Here is a 20,483-nt window from a genome sequence, read left to right on the forward strand (position 1 = left end):
ATCTATAATTCAGAGGGCCTGATGTAAGTTTGATAATTGATATCTATAATAATAACACATAATACCAAGAGGTAGGGAATAACAAACAATGAATCACTCAAAAAATGTTTAAAAATCTTTTAACAATTGGTGAAAAAAGTAAAGTTTTGTCTCCGAAGGTATAAACTTCATTTCTAGAATTGCTTTTGTGTGTGTGAAGCCATGCTAGTGCTGGATAACCGTGATATTACTAAGTTAAGATTTAGAAATTGATATTAATCATGTATTATTTCACAATGTAAGTTGGAAATTTATCTAATAAACTCAATCTAATTAAATTGATTAAAAAATAATATGTGCACAGAGGTTAAAAGTAAAATAGTATTAAAAGATTCGAAACCAAATGAAGGACTGCCTTTTACTGCGCACTCTCTCCAATGGCCCTGCTTTCCCCGGTCAGTGACTGTGCCCTCTCGAAGCTATTTTTCATGGCATTTCCTTATTTTTAAATAATACTTTTAAATTGCTCTTTATCGATTTATCATTTTTTCCTATTAATTTACTTTTCATTTTATTAGTGGAGGATTTACTATTCTTTCATGTATATCTCCTCATTTTCTCAGCATACTTATATAGTAATCACTCAATTTTCTCAACATATCCAATAATTTTGCATTAAATCAACTATTAAATATTGTTTTTTAGCTAAAAAGTGTATTTTGATTTTCTTCATTCTCTGACCACTTTTTCCCCCCCTTGGAATTAGTAATGTTCTCCTTTCTATTTGCTTATATTTTATACACCTACTCTTTTTTTCCTATAAGTTTCAACAGATCTGTTATATCCATATTAATAATTTTTTGAATGTGGGTTTCAACACTGTATCAATTGTCCTTTTTTAGTGGAGACCTTTCCATATGGTTGGTTGTTCTATAATCTACATTGGTTGCTTTCTATGCCTGGTGCATAGTCGATCATCTTGGGACATCCCCAGGCTGTTCTTCAGTGCTAAATTCATTTTTTAATTTATTGTTTTGAGAGAGAGAGAGAGAGAGCGGGGGAAGGGAAGGGAAGGGAAGAGAAGGGAGAGAAAACAGAGAAACATTGATTTGCTGTTCCACTTATTTATGCATTTATTGTTACTTTTACGCGCTCTGACCAGAGATGGAACCTGCAACCCTGAGGTTTTGGGACTATGCTCTAACCCTGTGGTCAGCAAACTGCGGCTCCTGAGCCACATGCAACTCTTTGGCCCCTTGAATGTGGCTCTTCCACAAAATACCACGGCCTGGGCGAGTCTATTTTGAAGAAGTGGCGTTAGAAGAAGTTTAAGTTTAAAAAATTGGGCTCTCAAAAGAAATTTCAATCGTTGTACTGTTGATATTTGGCTCTGTTGACTAATGAGTTTGCCGACCACTGCGTCTAACCAATTGAGCAACCCAGCCAGGGCTACAGTGATAAGTTATTTATTTCCTGAATCTTATGCTCCTCCACCCCCTTGTTCTTTGTTCTTAAAGTATACTTTTCAGCTGCTTTCTGATAAAGAAGTCATAGACTTTTGCTTACTTGAAAATATCTTCATTCCATCCTTGCACCTGATTGAATATTAGCTTATGTATATAACTGTGAGTTATAAAATAATTTTCTTCAAAGAAAAAGTCACATTCAAGAATAAATTAATGAGTGCATGAATAAGTGGAGCAACAAATCGATGTTATTCTCTCTTTCTCCCTCCTCCCGCCCCCCGCCCAGCCCCCTCCCCCTTTCTCTCTCTCTGTAAAAATCAATAAAAAAAATTATGAAGGTATTTCTCCCTTCACTTCCAATTTTCTGTTCTCAGTCTCTGGTCAGAAAGCATATGTTTTGCTGTGTTTGTCCTAATTTTCTTGACTTTTCTCTCCTTTTTTCATTTCTTTGTACATTATATACTAGGAGATATTCTCGATGTTTTCTATGATTGAATATTTATTTCAGCTATTTAAAATTTTTTTTCCGAAAGTTATTGATCCTCTGTTCTATTTTTTGACATAATACATTATTCTTGTTTTGTGTCTGTAGTTATTATTTCTTTTGTCTGTGATAATGGTAAATATTTTTCTGTGTTTCTTCTCTTTGCATGATACTTCCTTTGAGTACATTTTTCTGTTTATTTATTTTGATTCTAGTCTTTCATGTTGGGGACTTTTCTGAAAATCTTGACTTAATGAGGTGATACAGATTTGGTTTGAATCTGTGTATTTGGGAGCGAGAATTGTTGCCTAGATGGCTTTATTAGGGTCATCAAGCAAAGAGCCAGAATTTCTCTTGTGAGATTCCAGATTGTGGTTGTTAGGTTGATGCCGAGAGGAACCAGGCCAAATTAAATTAAAAGCAAAATTTATTGCTACATCTGCGAACAGAAAGGCTGAGACCAAAATGGCAAGAGGAAGGGGAGCAGGATATTTATGTCTCCTGTGAAGATCAGAGTAACTGGTCAGACCAGGTGCAAGTGGAAGGGGAGGCCAGGTGTATGTAGGCGGTCCACTGTTAACTTGGTGAGGTGATTTGCCAGAAACTGGAAGCTGTTAATAGTGTCCTGCAAACCTGTAATGAGAATAATAGGAAAACCGCTGGGAGGGTTAGAGCCCTAAGTGGGGTGTGATGGGGTGTGGGGAAAGATAGAGAATACACCTAACAGTGGTCTCTACATGTCTGTTTTCTGGAGTGTTAAATGTTCCCCGGTGAATTTTCAGATATTCTTTCTGGATGGTTTACATCGGCCTGACAGCTTTTAAGAACCAGTTCAGCTCCAACTGAGCCTTGCCCTTCCTTGGGGTCTATCTTTGTTGTGCTTGGTAGTTCTAAGTCAGGAACCTCTTGGTTCAAGATATTCAACACTGATTTTCTAGAGATAAAAGAAAAGAGGGCATGTGGAATGGCATAGTTAACCTGTGTGTGGAAGTGTTCTCTATTTAGGCTTTTAGAGAATCCCTCAGTATTTAGTGCTAACATTACCCCTGACTTCCTGTTAGGTAACTTATGCTGATTCTTATGTTAGTCTCTCTTTTCTGCCATGCAGTTTTCAGCTTCCTCTGCTGTGCCAAATCAGTTATTAGTCATCTGCTTGAGTTATTCATTTTCTAAAACCTTCTCCTTGTCCTTTGGTTTTGTACCTTTTTGTGATCTTAGTGGAACTTTGGAAGGGAGTATGCTCAGTCTTTCATACTTAACCACAATAATAATATTAATAATAGTAACAATAATAATAAGAAATAGCATTTTTGAGGTGCTTTGCTATGTGTTAGCCTTGTTCTAAATGTTTTAATGTAGATTTCCACCTAAACTTTAAACAAATCCAATTAAAAAGACATGATTGTCCTCATTGTGCAGGTCAGGAAACAAAATGATAAGTAATTTGCCTAATATCACCTGACTAGTAAATGGCAGAAAGACTTGAATCTGAGAACTTACTTCTAAAAAGTGAGGTTGGTTCTTTATCTTTATAGACCAGAAGTCTACAAAACTTCGTGATGCTGAGTTAATTAAATGAGCATATATCTTAAAAACAACTTTAAATAAGGCAAGTCACTAGATTTTCATAGAACTGAATGAGAAGAAAATCTGATAGCTTAGAAATATGCTGTGACACACACAAACACACATATGCAACTTATTATTTAGAGAAGAATAATTTTTCTAATATAAAATTTTAATACAAACTATTAATTACCACTTATCACCATTCTTCTAAGTAATTTTTTTTTAATGGCATTCCCTGTCTGAAGTAGGACACAATGTTCTAAACTGTTTTGTTTCATAACTTTTAAATCTTGTTTGTAAGATTTAAAGTTATAAATAAACAAAACTTTATTTTTTTTAAAATGTTATAGTCAAACAGTTGATATTTAAAGTAAACTTAATTCTATCAGTTAAGAATAATTTTTGTTTACTACATTTAATTTTTCTTTTATACTAATATAACAGCAGCAGTGGTAATAATAACAATAACTAGTAGTTGATGCACCTTGCTCTGAGACAGGGACAATTATAACTGTGTTTTCCATATATTAACTGAATTAGTTCACACAGTAATCCTGTGAGGAAAATGGCACAGGAGATTAAGTGATTTGCCCAAAACAAGTATGTATGTGTGGTATGTATATATGTGCATGTAAGTGTACATATTTGTGACTTTATACACATATTAACTATATATACTTATACATACATTATACTTCCTATCTAATAAAGAGGGAATATGCTAATTGACCCTCACACTGTCGCAAAGATGGCGCACCCACAGCCAATAAGGAGGGAATATGATAATTTATAATTTCTATAAAATTAGAGGCAAATATGGGATTTGCTCATAGTCTGTCCCCAAGGTCTGTCTTCATAACTTCCATGTTATAAACTAATAGACTAGCCTATCTAATAAAAGAGCAATATGCAAATTAACCATCACTCAGCTACACCCACCAGCCAATCAAGAGCAAGTATGCAAATTAACCCAACCAAGATGGCTGCTGCCACAAAGAGAGCAGGAGGGAGGCTTGGGTTTCCCCAGCAATGGAGGAAGCCAAGCTTTCTGCACACCCTGGCCATCCCAGGCCTCCGCTTAAGGCTACAGGACATTAACCCTTTGCACTCGCTTGCTTTTTTCTCGATTCCTTTATTCTAATGCTAACCGTGTCGAGTCACACTCAACATCCGAGTGCAAAAGGTTAAAATTTACAATTATCTCATATTTTAAAAATAGACATTCAATATCTTTCCCAGAGTTATACTAGGAAATATAGAGTATTTAATATATGATGAGGGTAAAAATAAATTCTACATTGTTGGATTCCAAATCAAAGTTTATCTGTTTAATTATGTTCCTTAACATAACTACCAGGATATTTTATATTTTTCTAAAATTGATATTTTTTGGTGGTGGTTTTTTTTAGAAAAGATGTATTAGCATCATTAACATTACTGAGGAATACTAGAAAATAAATTGGAGTATGGCTAGATCTACACACTGTAGAAAAATAATTTTTTAACTTCAAAGGGTAGAAAACTCATTCGTTCTGGTGAAAACTCATTTCATAGTTAATTTCAAATTCCCTTGTCCTTATAAATTTTCTATTGCATCTAAGTAAGATACTTAATATATAAGCAGGGAGAGAAAACATATCCTTGAGTTATTTTAGTCAGAACTTTCACATTGCAATATGGTAATCAATATTACCTAGTTTCATTCTAATATCAGGTAGATTAGGGAATTTTAGAATGGTTAAAGTAAGGATAGCATGAATATTTAAAAAAATATAACCTCAAACTCTTGATACTGTTATATTCGTTGCATTTATCTGGGTTTCTGAAATTAAAATAGCACATTGTTAAACTAAAATGTCTTGGCCTATTTAAACTGTTTGCCAGTTATAACTTTTCTATATATAGATTACAATTTTATTGAGTATTAGAGCATGAATTGCCTTTATAAATATATAGTTTAATATGAACTGTAATCCTAGAAACTGGAAATGTTACTTGTGTGTGATGAAAGCAAGTTTTGGTTGCTGTATGTTTAGACGTATGTCTTATTTTGAATATATGAAATGCTTATTATGCTTCTTCACTGTGTTCCATTTCACTGCAAGTAGTCTGGAAAAGAAGCCTCAAATTGAAAAAAAATGGGTAAGAATGTATAAAACAATAGTTTTGCAAAATAATGTCAATGGAAAAATGAGGAACACAAAAACTTTTACCTTGATAAACTCATTTCCATATCAGCCATTGTAACAGTGTACCATCGTTTCTCTAACTGCATTGCACTCAAGTCACCAAGTTTTAAATCATACATAATGTATCTTTTCCATAATTTACTGTCATGACTGTTGCTGAAAAATAATATTTTCAGCATTTGTATTTAGATTTGAGAGCCTATTTTTATTTTCATGTAATTACCCTAAACCTTTTATTTCTTGTCATTCTTAATAAAACAACAGCTAGCTTTTAAAAAAAAATAATAGACTTAAATTTTTAAAGCTGTTTTAGGCTTACAGAAAAATTTAGTAGAAAGTTGCCATAGACCCTTATTTGCCCCTTTTCTGACCCCCCACCACACAGCTTATCCTACTGTTAACATTTTGTGTTGGTGTGGTACCGTTGCTACAGTTGATGAGCCAATATTGATATGTTATTATTAACTGAAGTCCATAGTTTACATTAGAATTCACTCTTTTTATTTTTACAAATATATAATGACAGACCAGTTTTACTGCCTCAAATACCCAACCTTTTCCCACCTATTCATTCCTCCTGCCCTCCTTATGAATCTCTGGCAACCACTGATATTTTTACTTTTCCTATAGTTTTGCCTTTTCCTTAATGTTATATGCTTGCAGTATGAAGCCTTTTCAGACTGACATTTTCATTTTGCAATATGCATTTAAGGTTCCTTTAAGTCTTTTTTTATGGCATGATAGCACATATATTTTTATCACTGAATAATATTCCATAATGTCAACATAACACAGTTTGTTTATTAGTTCACCTGTTGATGGACATCTAGGTTGCATCCAATTTTTGGCAATTATGAATAAAACTGCTATAAACATTGTGTGTAAGCTTTTGTTTGGACATAAGTTTTCAGCTCATTTGGGTAAATACCAAGGAATGTGATTGCGGAATCATATGGTAAGAGTATATTTACTTTGAAAGAATCTGCCACTTGTTTCCCAAAGGGGCTGCACCCAATTTTGCATTCCCACTAACAATAAATGAGACTTCCAATTGTTGCACATCTTATCAGTATTTGGTGTTGTCAGTGTTTTTAATTTTAGCCATTCTAATAGGTGCATAATTATATCTCGTTCTTTAAATTTGCAGTTAAATAAAGATTGAATTATGTCTCCCCCAATTTCATATGTTGAAGTCCTAATTCCCAGTACCTCAGAATGTGACTTTATTTGGAGAGAGAGTCCTTACCGAGTCAATCAGTTTAAAGTGGGATCACTACAGTGGCTCCTAATCCAATGTGACTGGTGTCTTTATAAAAAAGGGAAATTTGGACACAGAGATATGCATACAGGGAGAATGCCTGGGAACATGAAGACTGTCATCTATAAGCCAAGAATTGAGGCCTGGAATCCGAACCTTCCCTCACAGCCCTCAGAAGGAACCAATCCTGCCCACACCTTGATTTCGGATTTTTAGCCTCCAAAACTGTGAGATAATTTCTGTTGTTTACTCCATCCAGTTTATGGTACTTTGTGTTGTCAGCCCTAAAAAAACTAATACACTTTTCCTATGACTTCAGCATCTTTTCATATGCTTAGATGTCATCAGTTGCATTTTTTGGTGTCTGATCAGATCTTTGGCCCATTTTTTAAATTGGATTGTTTGTTTTCTAATTGTTGAATTTTAAGAGTTCTTTGTATATTTGAGTTACTAATCCTTTATCAGATACGTGTTTTGCAAATGTTTTCCTCCCCATCATGGTTTGTTTTTTCATTCTCTTAACAGTGTTTTTTTGTAGAGCAGAAGTTTTTAATTTTATTGAAATCTAGTGATCATTTTTTTTCTTACATGACTTATGCTTTAAATATTATACCTAAAAAGTCATTGTCAATCCCAATCTTACCTAGATTTTTTTTACTCTCGGAGTCTTATAGTTTTCTTTGTCTTTGATCCCTTTGAGCTAATTCTTATGAATGGTTTATTGTCTGCATCTAGATTTATTTTTATTTTATTGCATGTGGATGTCCAGTTGTGCCAGCACCATTTTTTGAAAAGGCTGTTCTTCAGCATTGAATTTTATTTGTCGTGTGTCAAAGATCAGTTGATTATATTTGTGTGGTTTTTATTTCTGTACTATTCTCTTCCTACTTTGATTACTGTAACTTTATAATAAGCATTGAAGTCAGATGGGTTAGTCTTCCAACTTGGTGCTTGTCCTTCAATATTGTGTTGACAGTTTGGCTAACATTATTTACTAACAGTGAACATGTATATTTGTATTACTTGAGTCTGTATGATTTTTCATACACTTTATAATTTATAACTAATATTCTTATATCATATGAAAAGGTGGACTAGAAAAAAGCTATAAATATAGAAACTAGTTTTATAATTTTGACTCCCGTTACTTTCTCTTTATTATGTTGTATCTCTGAGGACTGACTGATAAAGTATATGTTTAATATACATGGCATAATTTAGGATGATGAGTGATTGTAAAATGAAGAGGAACATTACATAAAGAATTATAACTAAATTATAGGATGCTGTATTATCTAAAAATGTGACTATTTAGTCTTGCAAAAAGAGTTTATTGTTTGTTCACAAACACACAAAACGAGACACAAAAATGAAAAAAAAATCATCCTATTTTCACATGCATGGATCCATACATGAGTGCACTGGTATGTTTGCAATCATGAGTTAAATAAAAAGTCTGGCATAAAAATATAACATTTAAACAGCGATAAAATTATGTACAACTTGGTCACATAAAATACAGATACCTTAATTTATTAAAACAAATATATACTTGATCCCAGCCAGCATGGTTCAGCGGTTGAGCCTAGACCTATGAACCAGGAGGTCATAGTTCGATTCCCTGTCAAGGCATATGCCCAGGATGCAGGCTCCATCCCCGGTAGGGGGCGTGCAGGAGGCAGTCGATCAATGATTTTTTCTCTTCATTGATGTTTCTCTCTTTCTTTCCCTCTCCCTTCCTCTCTGAAATAAATAAATAAATAAATAAATAAATAAATAAATAAATAAATAAATTTGTTTTAGAGAAGTCCCATCAAATATTAATTTAAATATCAAATTACTGGAAAGAGCGTGATTCAGTTTAGGGGAAAGTCCCAAGTTATTAAACTATGAATCAGAGCAGAGTTTTCTCTAAAATTGTTTTTAGATTATTCCAATATGAATATTGAAAGTGTTCTTTAAAACAAACCTGATTTGTTTTTGTTTTTTCTTTTTCTGCATTTTCCTTCCTTGGAGCCTATTGTGCGTCAAGCTTCTAGTTTGGTGTTTTATTTAGGGGATTTTATTTTTAACTTCTATACAACATAGTGTTCTTCACAAATGTATACAATTATTTGTGTTTGTTAGTATTTGTAATAAGACCTATTATTTGTAAATGTTCAGAATATTTCAGTAACTTTTATGCCAGGATTGAAATATAAGGAATTCCTTGTAACATAATCATTAGTTATCTAATATCAGTTTTTAAAAATAAGAAATAAGAATAGGATAATGCAGGCACTCAGCTAGATATTTGTAGAATGTTTTAGAAAGTCAAAAGCAACCATGGGATGGTTTTATTTTTCTCCAATCTGACCTTTGCTACTCAAATCAGTTTCTTTGTTTCTTTACTCATCACAAGAAAATGTTATACCTTCCTGGGGAGTTCAGAAGATATGTTCAGTCTTCCTTTAATCTGGTAAAGTCCGTTGAATCTGACTAGTTTGAATTTGATCCGCAGAGCCCGATTTAAAACTTAACTTTGCTGCTTCTGCTTGTGCTGCGTAGGCGCTTCTAGGTCCTTGGAGTGTGGAAAGGGTTGGATCTAGTCATTCCCTCTGCTAACTCCAGTGAACCAAGCGTGATCTGCCCTTTCATTTATATTTCAGTTTTCATCCTGGGTGTTGATGCCTAGAAGAGAAATGGAAAGGGGAAAGAGGCTTTCTTAAGTGACACTTTTGTTCCCTTTTTCCCTTCTGCTTTTCTGCCCTGCACTGACTAGACCTCATGCCTTCGGTGGGGAAAGAAAGACAAATGCTAGATCTCTGATGCAACATGTGTATAAAACATTTTTGGGGGATAAGGTATTTTTGAAAGGTTACACTTTCCTGTTCTGGCTTGCTTTTTCTACTCTTCCTCCATTTCTACCTCTGTAGTATACCCATAGCCTCTGGCTTTTGGGGTCCCCATTGTCTGGAGGCTCAAGTCCAGCTGCTTTCAAAGCCAAGACATTCTTTGCTATTGCAGATAATGACTCCAGTTCTCTCTGCCCCCTTTTCCAACTGCAAGTTATCTTTCCCTTCCCCTCAAATGGGCATGGGGAGGGGAAGTGAGCATGGGACAATAAGCAAGTCTCAACACAAGCTGAGGTCCAGCTGAGAGATAAGATACCAGTCTTTCCTTCTTGATATTTTGGACCCATTCTTGCTTGATATGAACTCTTGGCAACAGCATTGTCCACCTACATTAAGTCAGTGCAGCAAATTCAGATGATTGCCTCATTCACCTTGGTATGGGATTGTTCAATGTGGGGTAAAGAGGAACTGAGAAAGGTAAAGATGTTTAAGTTATGGAGTAGTTGGCTATCACTTGTTTAGGCTATCTTCTGAATTAGTAATCTTGATTGATTATTCTTTGTTCTTAGTCTTGGGTTCTAATTACCAATCCCTGGACAATGGGAAAAGTCCTATCCGATATTCTATTATGCAAATTTTACCATAGTCTTGCTAATACTTCCATTCTTGGTGTCTACCATCAATTCCACTATAATGGCTGATATCATACTTTTAAAAGATTAAATAAGTTATATCACTCCCCCAGTTAAAATTAAAATTCTGCAGTTGCTTTCTCTAACCCCCCCCCACAAAAAAAAAAAACCAAAAAAAAAAAAAAAAACACCCCAAAGTCCTTATTATGGTCTGCAAGGCCCTGTGTGATCTGACCCCTGGTTAAAATTTTGATCACTTGTTCCTGATTCAGAGCTTTGCTCTTTCTATTCCAACTGTCTGCATTATTCTTACCCCAGGTAGCCTGTGGACTCATTTCACATTATTTGGAAATTATTTCATTCAAATAATGCAATTTCCTTAGTTTTTCTCTGACTTCTCTGTTAAAATAGTATGTTTGTCACTCTGTTCCTATAACTGGGATATTTTTTTATTTAGGTGTGAATCATTTTCATACATTATATTATACTAGAGGCCCAGTGCACAAAATTCGTGCATGGATAGGGTCCCTAGCAGCTGCCTGCTGCCGGCCGGAGCCTCCCTTTCCCTGGCTGCAGGCCGGGGGCCTCCCTTCACACCCACCTTGGCCTGGCGCCACCCACTCACCTGCTCCACCATCCCACTGCGGTCCCACTCTTGTCGGGGCCCATTGGGGCTGGCAGCGCCTCCACTGCCTCTTGCTGCCAGCTCCACGGTGCAGACACCTGCCATGTTCTGCGCTGCCCCCTGGTGGTCAGCGCACATCTAACTCCAGTTGGTCAAAATTCCACCCGTAGGGACAATTTGCATATTAGCCTTTTATTATATAGGAAATTTAGTAATTTACTTATCTGTCTTTTTCATTAGCTTCCAAAGGGTAAGTCATTGGCATGTTTGTTCAGTCCTTTTTGCTCAGTGCCTAAATGGGACCTGACCCACTAGAGAAAATTGAGTAAATAAATGGATGAGTGAATGAATGCTAGCTTCTATACTCAGATTTTAGAAATAGCTTTGACTTATCCCACAATTTTTATTCTTTTAGTGTTTTATATAGTGTATATCTTTATTTCATTTTAATAAATCCTTTATTATTCTTAACTATATATTCCCATTGCTTTCATCCAGTTGAACCACATCTCTAATTCATTTTCCATGTTGCTGCTAAAGTGATTTTTGTAAAATGCTTATCAAAATGCCATCCTTTGAAATAAAATTTCCCTTAGCATAATTGGGCCTGTGTCTGTTGTCCTCCTCATTAGCCCTGCATATACTCTATATTCTACTAATATCCTTTTTATTGCAGTTACTCTGAATGCTTAATATGCTTCTCTCTTCTGTTCCTTCACTTAAAGCTTATTCCCTTTGTTCTTACTGAAGTATATTTTATTAATGTGTGAATACATACAGTGTAACTGCTATCATGAGAAGACTCTACAAAAGGTTCTTTACATTTGAAATGGTTGGGAATTAACTATGTAGTTGCATTATATGATATCATTTCATACATATTAGCAAATCTTCTATCTCTTCTCTGAGTATCATTAATATTTCACTCGTCGTTTTTTGATGAGTATTTACAGGTTACCACAACCTTGAAGAGCACCATATACTGTTTTATAATCCTGTTTATAATATTGTGAATTCATCTTAGAGGCAAGGCTAGTCTATGTTTTAATTCAAGGATTCTTTTTTAAACGATGTTATCTATGAATGTTTCTTTTGTCTTTTACCTTCAGAAAACTAACCTGAAGAGTAAGGAAAATGATTTATAAAAGTAAAAGTGTGACTTGTATAGCCTTTTCAGAAAATGTGATCCATTGATAGATCCTTCAAATTTAGTTTTGTTTGTTTGTATGTATTGTGTGAATGAAAGGAGAGACAGGTAAAGGAAATTAAATTATTTATATAAACAATTGAAGCAAGTAAAACAATTGCTATAATTACCTGTACCTGTTCTGAGTAAGTGCGGCGTCATACAAAGGATCAGTGGGCTTTTTGGGACATGTAGACTCTAGGAGTATGAAGCAGTGTTCTAAAATGTGTATTTAACATTTTGATATGTAAATAATGCAGAAATATATAACTTATAATATTGGTCTTTTTGAGAAGACACAACTAAATAAATGTAGAAGATACAACTAAATAAAAGTAATATGAAGTTATGTAGCAGTAAACATAGATGGGACTCTATATAAGGAAGTTTTGGTTGTTTGAGGTAGCTCTTTTGAACAATTATTACTATTACTGATAATAATAGGTTAATTATTGTACCATATAAGTTATTTCATTTAGTTGTTGGAACATCCTTGTGTCTGTTACTCATTTTACATAAACAGCCACTCAGAGTTAAACATTTAATAAGTGATTACTGCTACTTATTCAATTGGGTATCTTCATGTCACTTATCAGTAGCCTTTTGAGAATATGGCAAAAACTTATGGCCCATTTTCTATAAAAATGTACTATGAACCTGTATAATATGTCTATATTTTTATATGCAATTTTGCAGAATTCCTGGGTTCCCTAAATTCCATACATGGACCCCACATTGGGAATCCCTGATCTATGTCTTCTTTTAATAAAGAGTCTAGGGTACTCTGTACTTTCTTTTTCTCTTACCATCTCTTGTCACTTAAATGAAATATTTATTTATTTTATGCCTTATTCTAGAAAGAATTTAAAGAAAGCTGAAATTGTCAGCTATCTTTGACTCCATTAAGTATGTGCCAAAATAAATAAAGTCTGTTACGGCAAATGAGATTGAGAAAAGGCTGACACATAGGACACTTTTTAGTGGTCCAGTTTGTTGGACTTTGCTTAGAGCACCCTCAATCTGTCAGGAACCTAAATGTGATATTTTGAAGTAAGTAAACAGTTACCTCTTCAAAGTAGTATAAACGTAGTGGCTGTGACCCTGAGATAGCAGATTAGAAAGAAAGATAGTTTAGTGATTCAGTGATTATTTTCAGAGAATAATTTGTGAGTTTTATCTTCTGATTACATCAAAGATAAGTAGAAATGGCCTTGTTGTTATAGTAAAAGTAAAATGTGGTAATTATTTTCTGTATTAATGAACTAACTTTATCATACACTAGGTTAACTCATTGTTTGGAAGGATGAAGACTGTATCTAGATTCTAACTCATTGTGATTTTGGAGAAGAGAAATTGTCATTTTATAATGGGATTACTATAAAGCTTCATTATATGAAAAATAATATAACCATTTCTAGTTTTTAGGACTAGTTATTTCATTGTGTGTTTTTCACATAAAGTAATTTAGAATTTCAGAATGTTTTTTTCTTTTTTATATATTTAATGTTGCATATGCTACAATTCTGATATCTCACCTATATTGATTTTTCCCTTGAATTGTCATTTAAAACAAAAGCATAAAATTAGCTGAACAGATTAAAGTATCTTATGTATACACTTACCAGATTTTAGGTAAATTACTATAGAAATAATGATATAAATTTATATACAATGTTTAGGCTTAATTTTTCAGCACAGATGTTTTAACATTGATTTATAGTTATGTTATGAATTGAATAACTGTATTTCTATTTTTTCCTTCAATCATTCTTAACATTCAACTTCCAAATGAATGGTAGCCCATCTGTGTAGGGCTCTTGTGATTGAATGATGTATTCTGTTTTGCAGTGGCACAGTTTTCAGACAGCCACTTTTGTTGTTAAATATTTTCATTTTCTATAGTACTTTTCATCCCTGTATATATGTACAGGAATCACTTCACCCACCACCGAATTGCAGCCACTTCTGAGGTGGAACGCAGCAACTGTTTAACAGCGCACTTTCCCCTAGGTGCTGACAGCTGCAGAAGAAATTGTACATGGTCCTGTACAGAAGGTATTTCTCCACTGTGCCATCTGCAGAGTGAAACTGACTAGGAGTACTACATAGACTGTAAGTTTTTTGTGTACCCACTCTAGACTGGAAAACCCAATAAGAGAGAATAACACATAACTGGGAAGCATCATTTGAAAATGTATTGAGGTCAGTTAAACTTAGTGCTGCTCTCCTGGCTCTAAATTTTATGCTGAGGTCATCTAATTTGCGATTGGAACTGAACTAAATAATAAACAAGTGGATGCACTCCTTGGATATTATTTTATTCTAGAAGCAAATGAAACTCAAATGTTTTTCTAAGTATTACACTTCTATTGAAACTTAGAAGAATCAGTTTGTTTTTTTAATATTTTCAAATAACCAAACCCATATTATGTGAGTTTAGAGCTGTGTTCTTAAAGTAGCAAATCAACGTATAATTCAACAGGAACGTCCTAATTAGCTTTGCTTGCTGTGTTTTATGCCTTAGTTTTAATACTTTCACTCTTTGGTGAAATTTTTACCACAAAAATTTGAACCTAGTTTTTCTTTTCATTCTTTGTTTCAGAAACATCAATTTTGAATTTTTTTTAACATATTGAAACAAAGCTTGGGAGAGAAGAAATAGTAAATATTTGAACTCCCTCTTACTGTATTTCAGTTTCTTCTATTCAAGTATTTAATGATTTTCTTTTTTCCTTTGTAAAAGCAATTTTACATGAGTGCTATCTTTAGTAATAGTGTGGCATGTTCATGCCTTAAAGGATAGGAAAGTAACATTAGAAAGTGCTGTCTCTTGTTAAATAATATGATATGGATTGTTATATTGTTTTGCCTTTTTTATTCAATAGTATAATGTACTAGTTATCAATTGTTTTTTTAATTAATTTTTGTGTATCCATAGACATTTCTATGACAAGAAATCAGGGTCTTAGTATTTACAGTCTTAGTCATATGAAATAGTGTCATTTGTTTTAGCTAATCTAAATTATATGTCATAAGTTAAATGATATTTGTATATATTTCTATACCTATAGATTCTCAATGAAAGCAGATAAAAGCCTCTCTGGGCCACAGTTTACGTACTTGTAAAATGAGGTGGGTGGAAGAAATTATTTTCTAGAGAACCTTTCTGTTAAGTGTTTTCTGTTCAATTCAGGGGTATAATTCTGTGTGTTTGGAATTGTACTTTACATTATGTGACCTAGATATTTTAGTGTAAGTGATTCTGTTGAGTTAGAATATTATTTGCATTAATTAAATGACAAGTGATAGAATTTTAGAGTCAAAAGAAGAGATCTGACTTCCTACAAAGATTTTCAACTATTTCTAATTTTGTAGTGGCATTGTCCCCACTCTTTTGATTTTTTCTTTTGAGATTAAATAAAGTACAATTCTCAATATCTTGTTTATCATAGAAGCATCAGATAAATTAGAAAAACTAGCCTTCATTTACACTCAAAGTAGAATGTAAATATTACCAAAAAATATTAATGAGTTTTCCCCCTTGCAGAGACTTAATACTTCATTCAATAGTAAAAGCACTAAAGAAGTAAACTTAGTATTTGAAAGAATGTAATTTAGACATAATATAGTGTACCTATGTATCTCTAGCAAGAGGGTATTTTATGAATTAAATATGAAATATTTAATTTTCTATAATTGGTTCCTTTGCATTTTCTGCAAACAGTGTAATTGTAAGTATTGCTGAATTCCATTCATCTTATTAACCAAAGTAATCACACTTAACAGAATAGACCATATGTTTTATATGTTTTTTTAATATTTTTGCTGAAAAGATACAAACTCTGCCTATTGTGCATATCTGAGTACATATTTTTCAATTATTCAAGGTATTTAATTATTATACATTAGACCTTCTGTGGATGATGTAAATTTCACAACTTATTAGATTCCATTTTTAACCATATGAATCTTATACTTTTATATACTCCCAGTGTATATTATTCAGAAAAGGGAGTTATATGGAAACTTTCATTTTAATGGAATATACTGGTATATTATTTGAATTTAATATGCATGTACTATTTGTATACCCCAAAATAAAGGGGGAAATGTTGGTTTTTAGTTAAATTGTATGTTTGGAACATTTACATATTTTATTTAGAAATTATCCTCATTGTATAAAATATAGAAACCTAATATCTTCATTAGATTATTTTTCAAGGGAGGGCTCTTCATCTTATTCTGAAGGACCATAATCAGGCTTATAATTAAACTTATTTTACTTATAATTTTGAAATTCAGAAATAAATACAAGTTTAAGAGTAATTAAATCTTAATGAAACCTTTATTTTTCTCCCTCCCTCACTATAATTTTCTATTTGAAATAGGAAAAAAATAAGCAAATGCATAGATGGTAATATAAATTTTAAATATTTAATGATATGTACTTTGACCTCTATATAATGTTTTGACAACTTCTAGCTTTCAGTCTTTCAGTTATAGGCTTTAAAAAGAATTATTTGGACCAACTGAAGAAATAGTGGAAGTGATGAGAAAATAAAAAGACATAATGAAATATATTTTGAGTATAGATTTTATATAATTTACACTAATTTTAAGGGACATACATTTTTAAATGGATATTTTTAAATTCTCAGATATTCTCAGTTTTACAAAATATATAATCTATTTTTTTTAAATTAGGGGCATATTTTTATATTTATCCCAATAATATTTTTAAAATTGTCTTATCAAATTTGTGTGAACAAATTCTTATGATTTGATAGGGATATGAAAAATTTTAGGTGTTTTATTGTGAATAATAGGCAGATGATTTTGCAGTTTAACATTAGGTGGACAGTTCTTTTTATACTAAATTGTTTATATTTGAGTAACTTCACTTAAACGTAGGATTCAGGCATTATTTTTTATAATTCAAAATATAAACTAAGTCCTAGAACGATATGTGCAGTTTGAATTTATATATTTTAGAAATAAAAGTGAAAAGGTTTTTGCCTTCCAGATAACCTCAGGCAGATATATGGAAGTAAAATACTCATATAATAAGTTTAATTTTTGCTAATTTTATCTTATATAGCAGTTAATTCCTGCCTATATTTATGAATTCTGCAGTTATTTATCAATATAAATTGAATTAGTTGAAAATTGTAAATGTATGTTTGCATCAAGAACTTTTGATGCCACAAATCTTTTTTATCTTTAATTCTGAATTAATAAGCATTATTACTTTAAAATTTACCTTTAACGCTGAAATTTCTTTGTGTTATGGGTAAAGTAAGTGTGTGTGTGTTTGTGTGTGTGTCATCTTCCTAATGTATTTTTCTGATTTAGAATCCTTGCTGCCACTTTGTAGCTGTTTAATTAAGTGTAAATGTTTCACAACTTTAAGGGTTTTTCTTATCTGTTAATTGTGAATTATTACACCTACCTCACAGGGTTGTTGTGAGGAAAAAACAATGTGAAAGAGTGCTTAGTCGATACCAGTATGCTAATATATGAAAAATTAGTATTATCCTTATGATAAAAATCCAAATTTCCTGTTTAGACATGTGATCTGGCTCCTCCTTATGTCCTCATCTTCATTTCATTTCTTTCCTTGCAAACTGCATTGGTTGATACTAAACTTGTTGTAGTTTCCAGAATATGGTATGCTTTCTTTGGGCCTTTGTCTTCCTTCAGCACTTATACACCCTGGGGTGCTGTCATCTGTATAACTCAACCTCTTCCCTCAGGTTTCACTTTAGATTTCTTCTTAATTAAAGTATTTCCTATGCCTTCTTCTCCATTATGCTTTTGTTAGATTGCCCTTCTGTTTAACCCTGTTGTGTTTGCTTACTCCTATTCTGGTAGTTAGCACATGCAATGTAACTGCCTTTGCATGTGTCTGTAAATTTGTTGAGGGTGGAGTCTGCCTTTAACTTCTTTTCTCCAGTACTTAACAGAGTTCCTGCAACTCAGAAAATGAATTAATATTTTATAAATAGATCTAGGTTCCCCCTAAATGAACTAAAAACATATAATTATATAATTAGTACTCTTTTAAAAATAACTTTAATTCTCCTATATTTGTAGAATAGATTTCAAACTCAATAATCATATCAAAATTATGGCTTTGTAATCAGACTGCGTTGCCCACCATTTACTACTCTTACTGGATTTGTTAAACGAGATGAGCTACTAGTGAGCAAACAGAAATTTACTTTATTATTTCCTGTCACTTGTACCTGAAATACCAATCTAAATATTATTTTCTGCTCTTTGATAAAAGCTGTTCAAGTGTCTTTATCTCTTCTGGATTCTTTATCTTACTTGTCTGGGTTTATCAAAGACTCCCACTGTTTGGGAACAACCCAGTTGTAATTCCTTGATTGTAGTGGTTACTTGGTCTTCTTTTGATTATCCTCCTTAGTCTCTGACTTTCTGGTCTACCTCCAGCCTCTTTCTTCTGGGGTTATCTTGTTCCTTTTGTTGTCTTCTGAGTAGAGTTCCCTTTAAAATGTCCCAGTGCTATTTTTCCCCCCTAGGGGTCCTTATCTGTCCCAGGGGAAAATAACTCCACAAACTCTGGAATGGAACTTTTGGCCATTTCTAAGGTGGTAGCCCAGAGTGAAGTCGTCTTGCCTTCTTGTCTTTAGATTTTCTTCAGGCTCAGTCGAGTTCCTGTACCATTCGTTTAGTGTCCTGTATTATCAAAAACAAAGGCCAAACTCTGAGTGAATCACTGCTCTATTTCTTCCTCACACAAACTATAAGTTCCCTTTCTCCAATATATGCTTACATTTTTTTATATGAGTGATAGACTAAAGCAGTGGTCGGCAAACTCATTAGTCAACATAGCCAAATATCAACAGTACAACGATTGAAATTTCTTTTGAGAGCCCAATTTTTTAAACTTAAACTTCTTCTAACACCACTTCTTCAAAATAGACTCGCCCAGGCCGTGGTATTGTGTGGAAGAGCCACACTCAAGGGGCCAAAGAGCCGCATGTAGCTCGCGAGCCGCGGTTTGCCGACCACTGGACTAAAGGATGCCTGACCCAGTCTTTCTGAGTTACATATATGATCTTTCACCTGAATTCTAGTACTTGGATCATTGTTCTCAGCTCTGGCTCCTTGTCTAAAACTAAGTCAAGGAAAAATTCCCATTTTAACATTCTGTTATATCCACGTAACACTGAGGCCACAGGGTCACCTTGCATTCTTTGAATTTCTATGAATGTTCATCCATTTCTACTTTCCATGCCTTGTCTTGATGCTATTCTGGGAGTGTGGAATGTCCTTGCTATATTTTCCTCCTAACGAATCCTATCCAATCTTTGGTGCTCAATTTAGGTGAAGGCTTTATTGGTTTATCTGTTAGAATAAATACTTCTTTCTACTGTGTTCTGTGTTCTAATACTGTACTTTTTAAAAGTGTTACTGTATAATCTATAAGTATGTCTGTCTCCCTGACTAGATTGTGAGCGTTTTTGAGACAGCCACTGACTTATTTATTGGTGAGTCCCCCTTACTGCTAGTCTCTGTTCCATGTTCAGAGCATTATTTGCTGAATTAATGAATCTTTCCTGAACCCTGAGATTAAAGTTTATAAAATTATTGAGTAATTAATTATTCCATTTTTATTTCCATCCTTATTCCAAAGGGGGCAAGAAATAGTTTATATGCCTCTGATTTTGTTTGTTTTTAACACAGTGGTATTGATCTTCATCCATTCTTTGGCAAGTTCCTTTTAGGCTTTAGTTCTGTTTTGTTACAGTTGATTTTCTTTTATTTCCTCTGCATCTCATTATTTTTCTTTTTAGTTTTATTATACTTGATGGAGTTAACTTATGATAAATAGGAAAACCAGGTATACTAAGCAGGTTCATATTGAAAATAAAAAATAATAATAAAATAAACACTTTATTCACAAATTTTTATTATAGGATACTTTCTTTTTAAAAATTTTCCACATTTCAAATTGCATCACTAAATATGGTCAGAAATGGCTAGAAAGCAAACTGTTGGTCACCAAGAACATTGGTTATAAGCTCCCCACCAGTAACACTAGAATAGAAAATTAAATTTTCTAATTTATAGTGTGTTGGAAGTAAAATACTATTCAATCAGACTTAATTCTTGTTATTTTCTGTGATTACTGTAAATAAGTTGCCTTAAATAATTTGAAGTATAGCATTGAATATCTGCCATTCTTCAACAGAATCACTTAATACAGTCTTTATTAGTGAAATTAAGTCAAA

General features: G+C 33.1%; 1 protein-coding gene across 5 annotated transcripts in view; it reads left to right on the forward strand.

The window, feature by feature from the left end:
- The window catches only part of NOVA1 (NOVA alternative splicing regulator 1), a 149,524-nt gene that overhangs the window by 34,508 nt on the left and 94,533 nt on the right, over positions 1 to 20,483 (forward strand). Inside the window, exon 1 of one of the 5 annotated variants that reach the window (XM_079768555.1) lies at positions 14,240 to 14,334. The exons of 3 other annotated variants lie outside the window; for them this stretch is intronic. The gene's annotated coding sequence lies outside the window, so the exon portion shown is untranslated. Of the gene's footprint in view, positions 1 to 14,239; positions 14,335 to 15,320; positions 15,355 to 20,483 lie in introns of those variants that run through there. One more of the 5 variants, XM_079768556.1, reaches the window with a different exon arrangement.

This window comes from Cnephaeus nilssonii (assembly GCF_951640355.1).
Source record: "Cnephaeus nilssonii genome assembly, chromosome: 4".
NCBI classification, from domain to species: Eukaryota; Metazoa; Chordata; class Mammalia; order Chiroptera; family Vespertilionidae; genus Cnephaeus; species Cnephaeus nilssonii.